The sequence below is a fragment of the Cibotium barometz genome, chromosome 62 (assembly GCF_041138505.1).
Source record: "Cibotium barometz isolate CiBa-2024 chromosome 62, ASM4113850v1, whole genome shotgun sequence".
NCBI lineage: Eukaryota > Viridiplantae > Streptophyta > Polypodiopsida > Cyatheales > Cibotiaceae > Cibotium > Cibotium barometz.
The window spans coordinates 3155036-3164246 of record NC_141107.1 but is presented as its reverse complement, the minus strand read 5'-3'; the positions used below and the strand labels follow the sequence as shown (position 1 = coordinate 3164246).

General features: G+C 41.2%; 1 pseudogene across 1 annotated transcript in view; it reads left to right on the top strand.

The window, feature by feature from the left end:
- Positions 1-2933: 2933 nt before the first annotated feature.
- The window catches only part of LOC147604019 (UDP-galactose/UDP-glucose transporter 7-like), a 30724-nt pseudogene continuing 24446 nt past the window's right edge, over positions 2934-9211 (top strand). The window contains exons 1-6 of the transcript XR_015265395.1: positions 2934-3171; positions 3432-3558; positions 3877-3982; positions 4070-4164; positions 7483-7593; positions 7688-7846. The product of XR_015265395.1 is annotated as a UDP-galactose/UDP-glucose transporter 7-like (transcript). The remainder of the gene's footprint in view (positions 3172-3431; positions 3559-3876; positions 3983-4069; positions 4165-7482; positions 7594-7687; positions 7847-9211) is intronic.

The following is a 9211-nucleotide window of genomic DNA, read 5'->3' as shown; positions in this document are numbered from 1 at the left end:
TCATTTTATCAGGCTATTGGATGCCTCATCTATCTATGTATTACAAGGCTAGACATTCAATTTCAAGTCTCCTAGTTGAGCAAGCTTATGCAGGCTCTAGGAAGTAAGCATTGGCCTTGGGGTTAGGCAACTTTCCTACATCAAGACAAAGGTATTCATAAAAGTAGTTATGAGACACTTAGTTATGCATAAGGTGCCATCCAGCCTGAGTGGAAATGTTCTAAACATTTCTAATGTGTACCTTAAAGGTCTTAGGATTCTTTGGAATCACATAGCATTATTGATGCAACCCTACTTCAAGAAGTACATCCCATAAGTAAGGTGTTTTCATTACATTGTAGATGTGATGTATGCTTTACCAATATATTGCAACAATGCAACGAATAATTATAGAGTTGTTCCATGGACAAGAGAGTTTTAAATTCTTGGTGAGCTTATCACAAAGGTAAGCTATAAGTGGTGATTATGAGTAATATTAGTGTAATTGGGAACTTTTAGTATCGTATATCTATTAGGTTCATAACAAGGGCTGATTTATCATATAACTTCCAAATATGAATGTCATGGGATGTAAATGGCTTGAACCTATTGCTACAAATTTGTAAAGTCTATTTTCAAGTATCTAGTGTTCTACACAAAGTTGTGAATGGAGTGTAAGTGTACATCCTTATGTTATCCATTGTAAAATGTATTTTCTAGTATATTATTCCACTCAGCCTAGGGTATTGCTCCACAAAGTTGTGAATGGAGTGTAAGTGTACATGCTTATGTTATCCATTGTATAAATGTATTTTCTAATATACTACTTTGCTTGGCCTGGGGTATTTTTAAGTATATTATTTCACTCAGCCTAGGGTATTTCTCCACAAAGTTGCGAATGGAGTGTAAGTGTACATGCTTAGGTTATCCATTGTATAAATGCATTTTCTAATATACTACTCTGCTCGGCCTAGGATATTGCTCCACAACATAGCAGTCATATACTTGCCTCATGGTTGGAGTGTCCTCTACATAAACATTTGTAAAATATCCCATCTTTGCATTTTGGTGAGTTTTTTTATAAAATAAGTATTCAAAGTAAAATATGGAGACGTTACACCAAAGAGGTGAATATGTAAAATAAGTATTCAAAGTAAAATATGGAGACGTTACACCAAAGAGGTGAATATGTAAAATCCATGGGGATACCATAACATTATCTTTTAATATGGGTCCCAAGTTTAACATACACATTGTCTATGATCCATAGATTTAATTCAATGACATTTTGTAAAGAAAAGGTCAAATTTCTTGCTGCTATGTTACTCCATGATCCTTCCATGCATTTTTGCGGAATGCTTAAAAATGTAAAGAATTTTTTATTCATTACATTTTTGTGGACTACTTCAAAATGTAATGATTTTTTCCTTCTTATATTGAAAAGCCCAAGAAATCATATTTTTAAGGATTCCCACAGGCCTTTGTCCCCATGATGAGGGATGTATTTGCATCATTTTTTAATGTCAACCAAATATGCTCTTAAGATGTTTGTGGGTAAGTTAAGACTAAATTTAAGAGTGGACTCAATGATCTAATGCGTTTGAACTTTGATGTGATTGGTGAGAAATATGTGTTGATTAAACTCTCATTACCTTTATTAGTTCCACATATGTACTCATTAAGCTAGCACATAAATTTGTGATTTCTACGAATATACATGAAGATGTGTTAGTGAGCCATCTAAAATCATTCTTATGGAATTTAAAGATGCCCATAAGAAAAGAAAGCATTGAGTGATTGATATCAATGGTTGGGATTAGTTTTACCATGTCATGCGATATAATAAAATAATCTTGACATGTAAGTTCTAATAAAATATTTGCCATTAAATCTCTATTTTGCCCTTGTCAAGATGCATTTTTTATAAATAAAGGCAGGGTTATTTGGAGCCTTATCCAAACCACTAATAAAGAAGTTATTGAGTAAATAATTCAACTCAATTCTTACTTCCATTTTGGTCAAAAAATAATTATTCTCTTGAAAATGAGAATTGAGATTATTTATTTTATTGGTGATAAAAAGTTTAAATTGGGATTCTAGCATTTTTCATTTTTCATAATTATTTTTTCAAGTTAAGTACTTAATTTAGACTAACACATGATATATCAATGGCTTATAAGGTCTTGAGATTATATGGTTGAGACCTTTTTTCAATTATTTCCTTGGCAATAGATTTTTGACAATATGTGGGTCACATGTAACAATGTGACTTGAATTCGAAAGAAAAAAATCATTGTAATGTTGCCCCTTTGTGTGTGGGGTGTGGTGTTTGTAAAAGAGCATGTGGGGCCTTGAGAGGAGTCCTCTCATCAACTAGGAATTAGTTGTGCAATTTTTTTTTAAAAAAAAGAAAAAAATCATTGTGTGCGTTTTCATGTGATGTGTTTCTCTTGAAGAAAAAATTTCTTTAGAAAATTTTGAACAAAGGCCCCATGCAAATGAGATATCATCCATATCAGGCTAGTGTCTGTTAATTAATTAAACAGGCCTACCAGCCCGGTTAATTAATTAGAAACCTTAGTGTAGCTAAGGCTTACAAGATTTCGTCTCTCTCTCTCGATCAGATATATTTCGCTGCAAACGTTTTTTTGGACCCATATTTGCACCTCTCTAAGGTTTTTTCTTCTCAACTAATTAATTAATACGAAAAGAAATACGGACCGATTTTGGAAACAAAAACTGGATAGTTTTGTCCTTATTTTTGATTGATTGAAAAATACTGTTTTTCTAGCCTGGCAAGTGCGGCACTTTTTGCCCTGGCAAATTGAATAATAATAAGTATGCTGTAAAGTTGTGCGGAGGGAATTTGGTCAAATTTGGTGTTCACCTTACAAGAACAGCAGCATCTTTTCTTTTCTGACTCAAGGGTAAAGACAAACAAGCCACAGAGCTGCAGAGCATCAGAGCCTGGTACAAATCATCGGACCCAGCATTACGTGGCAGCTGATGTGGCCATGAGGCCAATGACATGGAGCTGATGTGGACGTACAGCTGGCCCACGTTCTCAACCAACACTGTGTTTCCTGCTTGATAGGCATAATACCGCGCTCCAAATGGGGCCATGATTATCTTCGAGCGCAGGGAGAGGGAGGCGCTGCGCCTGCTGCTGCTCAAAGCTCAAGCTTTCACCATGTAAGCCAACACGACCCAGCACGGCCCACCCCAATCAACACGTTTCCCTTGTCGCTCCACCCCATCACACACGCTAACTAAAGCTTCTGCCCCCTCTTTCTCAGTTCTTGTGAGCTCTGCCATGCCCACTCTACGGCATCCAATGCACTTCTAGTCATGGCCCGCTCTATGATTGCTTCCTTGAAATTCAAACGTTATACATAATCATTCATCTTGTTGGGCCGTGGAACAGATCTAAAACATTGATTGTTGCTTTGTAGCCGCCAAGAGCATGCAGTTCAAAGGGGTTGCCCAGGACCCTGAAGCAGGGAAGATGCATCTCTCTGCAGATCCACAATCTTTGAAGACACATCCACCTCAAGGACATGACATCAACTCCAAACGCAGGTACCCACCAAAACCCTGGATATGCACGTGCACGCACAACTTCTTACCTTTTGCAACACGGCATTTGAGAATTACTGCATATGCCTCATCCTGGGATGCTCAGCACTACATCTCTGTGCACACACCCCTCAAACTGAGGTGAACATTGGGGATAAGAAGCAGTGTTTGATGGTTTCTTTGTCTGCATGCTAGCAATTCTCCTTGAATGCGTCCATCTTGCATTCTGTTTGCCTCCTGATGTGAGGGATATTGAGAATATTTTCTGGTGTTTTATTGAGTTATAGTCTTTTTTGGTCTTCACTCACTTCTCCCAAACAGCCTCTTTGCAGCATTTGCTTATGGAATCGCTTCTATGGCAATGGTTTTCATCAACAAGGCAGTCCTTCTGCAATATCCACACTCCATGACTCTCCTGATTCTACAGGTTTGATATGGTCTAAATCGTGAACTCTATATCTATGAATTATTCTTCACCCTCTATTCACACCCTGACGCAAGTCGGTTTTTGCAGCAAGTCTCAACTGCTGTATTGATCTACCTTGGTAAGGTGTTTCAGCTGTGCTTGTCACTGGCTTCTTTTACGGCAAGGCAAAACCTTCTACCGAGGTATTACCTTTTGTAGGTGTTATATATATCTCCTCAGAACAGTCAGTTTTGGAGCACATACTAGCCTATTTTTAGAGAGTCGCAAAGGGTATGCATCATGCATGAGAGGTGTGAAAATTGTTCAGATCAAATCATGGAAAGGCGGGGCATCTTGAGTTGTATGTAATACACCTGGATTCATCATTGCATATAATGGCCCTTTTAGCATATGCATGCATCGAAGCCATAGATGCATGGTTGTCTACTTCAGCATTTTTCTTATATCAAGTGGATTGAGGCGTTCAGGTCCAGCACCATCTCCAGAAATCTGGATCTTGGTGTAGATACTGAGCCAGAGATATATTCAGCTTTTGATGGCAGTGGGGATGACTCCTGGAGTGCTGGCATACAGCTGGTGAAGCAAAGAAACAGCGTGAGTGTGTGATCCAGTTAATAAACACTATTGTGGATATGAATAACAGGGCAGGGCTGGCTTGGCAATAGCGTGGGCAGGAGTCAAAGGGCAGGCAAGAATTGGTCTGCCCTGTGAATGCCTAGAGTGGGAAGGGTAATCAGCTAGGAGGTTGATCCATGACCTGCCTTGTAGGGGATAGGCAGGCTGATGTTATGTGAATCGGGATAGATGTGAATGAATGTGATCGCTTGTGAATCGAGATGAGAATGAATGGTATGGGATGTGAATGGATGTGATGTCATGTGAATCGGGATAGATGTGAATGAATGTGATGTGGTGTGAATGAGATATGTTGTGAATGAATGTGATATGGTCTGAATAAGATGTGATGTGAGTGAATGTGATGTGGTCTGAATGAGATGTGACGTGAGTGAATGTGATATGGTCTGAATGGATGAGATGTGAATGAATGTGATGCGATGAGATGTGGATATGGGTAAATGCGAGTGGATGAGATCTGATGAGGACGATATGAGCATATGAGTCACAGTCAATGCATACCCATCATGTGCCACAGATTTGTCTCTTCTTTGGTGTCACTTGTATAGCAGGCAAACCTTGCTGCTTTTTCTTCTTCTCACTGTTAATCCTCTTCCTGCAATCTTCAATGACATGTCTTGATTTCCTATAGTAGTTACATTACTTCTTCTTTTCAATCTTCTCCTCCTTAGGCTTAGGTGGATCTGGACGCCCTTATGCTTAGCACTAGATGAACTAGCCCTAGATTTACCTCTGCCTCGATTAGAAGCAGCCATTGCTTGATCCACGGCCAACATAGATGACCTATTTGTCCTGGACTGTTCTTTGCTGAGCAAAAGCCCCACAAGGTCATCAAAAGTAAATGCATTTGCATTGTTGTTTGCCAACAACCTCAATGTGGTGCCAAAAGACTGATAGGACTCAGGCAAGCCATGAAGTATTGTAGAAACAAGATAACTGTGTGACAAGACCTCATCAATGTTGATGAGCTGCTCCCATAGAACTTTTAACACGAGTGAGATATTTATCAATAGAGTCACCCTCAAGCATGTGATCGGACTCTAGCTTCTTTCGCAAGTAAGGTACACGAGCATCATTACGACCTGAGTACCAAGTGGCAAGCGTATCCCATGCACCTCTGGCTGATGTGTGCATGAACGTATATGCGGAATGATATGCCTCTTGTACGAGAGTGCTATCAACACACGAGCCTGGGCATCGCCTGCATCCCATCTACTGGGTGAACGAGAAGAATCTCACTGTCAACCGGAGTAGTAGGAGGTGAAGGTGGGCGCTCCTCAGTGCCACACTAACATACGGCCATACATTCGTTGCCACAAGTACATGTTTCATCATGTACGACCACATCGGATAGTTGGTGCCATCCAACTTATCCTCAACGGACAACATGCCAAAGAGGTCAGTGGTTCTTTTACAACAGTAAACTGAGACAGACAAGAGGTCAAAATATGACTCGAGCACGTCTGCAATAGAGTCAAAATGCCACAAGTCTGCTATACATGCATTGACCAAAGCACCTGTGAATGGAGCAAATACTGGACCACAATGCTAGGCAATACGAGCCCAATACAGCAAACTGTCTGACACGTAATCAGAAAATCCTGATAATGGGAACCACAACGTAATACATACACTGTAATGTAGCCCCAAATGTGTACATGCACTGAGCTAAACCACAAATGTGTACATAAAACACTGTAATCCTGTAATCCTGCAGCTGGAAACTGTGAAAACATGTAAAGATTTGGGGGAAAGGCCCAAATGTCGGAAAAAACACTTGTTCGGAACCTGGAAAAATTGGGGGAAATGCCTGAATGTCAAGGAAAAGCACTTGGAACTTGTAAATCCCTGTAAATGTACCTGTAAACCTGTCAATTTCTGCCCAAAATCCCCAATTTTACACTCAAATGTGCTGTAATCCCAATGAAATGTGTTCCAAATAGGCAGAATGCTGCAAATTTAAGGTCATTGTCGAAAACCCCCAAATTTTAGCAGAGAATTTTGTCCGATTTTGAAACTTTCGGGAATGGGAGGCCGCAAGCTACTGCAAGAGAACACGTGCAGCACAAATGCAACATGCAGGCTGCTGTGGAGGCACGCGCAGGTAGCAGATGACGCGGGCTGGTGTAGAAGGCGAGTGCGACCTGCAATTTACGGCCAGTACAGTGCTGTACGTGCTGTATGGCAGAGCTGCTACTATACGGCCACCTGCTGCAGAGTACGGGAAAGCTTGCAAACCCTAAAACAGGGTCTGTAGGCTGTATGGCAGAGGGCTGAAGGGCTGTACGGCAGGGTTTTGATGTTGTACGGCATGTTTTGCAGGTTCGAGCTGAGATAGAAGGGGGGCGCGAGCTGATTTGAGAGTGTGTGGGGGAAATAGTGGGCGCAATGTGCAGGTGAGGCTGAGAGCTGGAAGCTACCAATGTTGGATGGAGTTGGAGCACTCTTGCACACACACGCAGAGAGCAAGCTTGAACAGAGAAAATGTGAAAGAGAGCTTGATGGTGGAAAAGTACTCAATAGATAATGATCTGAAAGTACAAGGACCAAGGTGTAAGTAAGTGAAAAGACACTTACACCTGTCCCAAGGCCTAAAAGGCCTAACAGTCTGAAGTGTGTTCACACGAGCAAAAAACCCTTGCCAGCACAAGGTAAAAAGTGCCCTTGTGTAGGACTTGTTCACACTAGGACTTCCCAGAGGCCAAAGGCTAACAGTACATAGCAAGCTGCTCTTGGGGCTGATTTTGTAGTTCACTTTTCTGTGAACGTTTCTTTTTTATGACTAATGAAGGACCTTCTCTTGGAAAAAAAAAAGTGTGTGACATCTACTCATAGGGCCATCTTTTTCCTTGTATTTGGTGCAGGTTTCTCTTTCTGTCCTCTTGACTGGTCTTGGAGTAATCATTGCTGCCTTGGGAGACTTCTCGTTTGACCTAATGGGATACACTTTGGCTTTAACATCGGTTGCTTTCCAGGTTTTCTTGTGTGATTGGCAACACACACGATAATTTAACACCTTTTTTTGGGATGCTTTTTTGTGCTATATCTAACCATTTTGAACGATGGCAGACTGCATATTTGGTCTTGGTGGAAAGGTCAGCTGCAGAGGATGGTCTCTCTTCGATTGAGCTGATGCTTTACAATTCCGTTCTCTCTCTTCCTTTTCTCTTACTTCTCATTTTTGGCACCAAGGAGTTGCCGCTTGCTGGGGTGCTGCTTCTACAAAAGGTGAGCTCCATCTACCCGCTTGCATGGGTGCTTTTTGGGCAAAGAGTTTGGCTAATTTTCTTGGACATATAAATTTCCCCACCTCTCCCTCATGCACTCCTGCATGCTCAACAACCTTCATCTCTCTCTTTAAAAGAAAAGTGGTTTAGAGTCATGTTTCTGCTGCCTTTTCTCCTAAACCGACCTTCCTTGCATGGTAACAATGCTGACTTTGGCTTGATTCTTGTTGAAATTTGAGCAAAATGATAAGCTATGGTGGATCAAACACTAGAATCAACATAATTAACAAAGTGATTAGCAAGTGATTAAGACGTAATTAGTGAATAATTAGCACATAGATTAATGTAGGCATGGATACTCAAAAACCAGCAAATTCTCATTAGGGCTATGCCTCAATTTATAGAGTTTACATCAAGCATCTAATCCCATTGATTTCTCCATGATTCACTCCCAGAATATCTCCACCTTTTGTCTGATTCTCTCCACCTCTTCTCTTTTCCCTGAATATCTCCCAGAATATCTCCACACTCCTAAATTCCTTCATGCTACTCTTTATTCTCTCCCAGTAGATTCTTCTAACCTTTTCACGGATTCTTTCACAATTACATCTCCTCTTTTACAGCCTCTATCCAAGAGCTTGTTCCCACACACACCCTATTCACTTGTATATTTCAACACCTCCCCTCAAGTGAATAATCCTAGCACACCTAGACCCTGTATCAAGTTTCCCTCTTACTTGATAGCCCGCGACCAGTGCCTCAAGTCCCTAAACTCCATAGTCCTTGACACTCTCTCTCTCTATGTGTCCAAGGCTACTATAAGTGCCCATGACCTTGACTAAAGTGCTCACACATACATCTACCACTTGGCCTACATCATCGGTGGCTCAGAGGTGGTTTTACTTTGTTGGGGCAGGTTACATTGGGTTGTGAGGTCTCTCTCTCTCTCTCTCTCTCTCTCTCAGAAAAGATGATCCGACTCCACTTCCCTTGGAGCCTCCATGAAATTTGCCGATGTCGTTCCTTCTTCACTGGGTTTGCTGTAGTAGTCTCTCGCCATGTGTCCTGGCTTTCCACATTTGTGGCAAGTGAAGGTCCTCCCTCCTACTCTGCCTCTTCCTCGTCCTCGTCCTCGAGAGAATCCTCCTCGGGTGAAGAATGCTTTTTCCTCTCCTGCTGTTGAGTCGAGCCCTTTCTTCTCTTTGCCTCTGCTCTCTTGCTCTAGTAGAGCTGCTTCTATCTCGTGTATCTTCAGTTCAGGTACATTCTTTAGTGTTGCTACAATGTTTTCATAATCTCCTTTGTCCACACTCTTCAAAAGTACAGCTAATGCTTCATCATCTTCTACCTTTTTGCCAATAGCTGC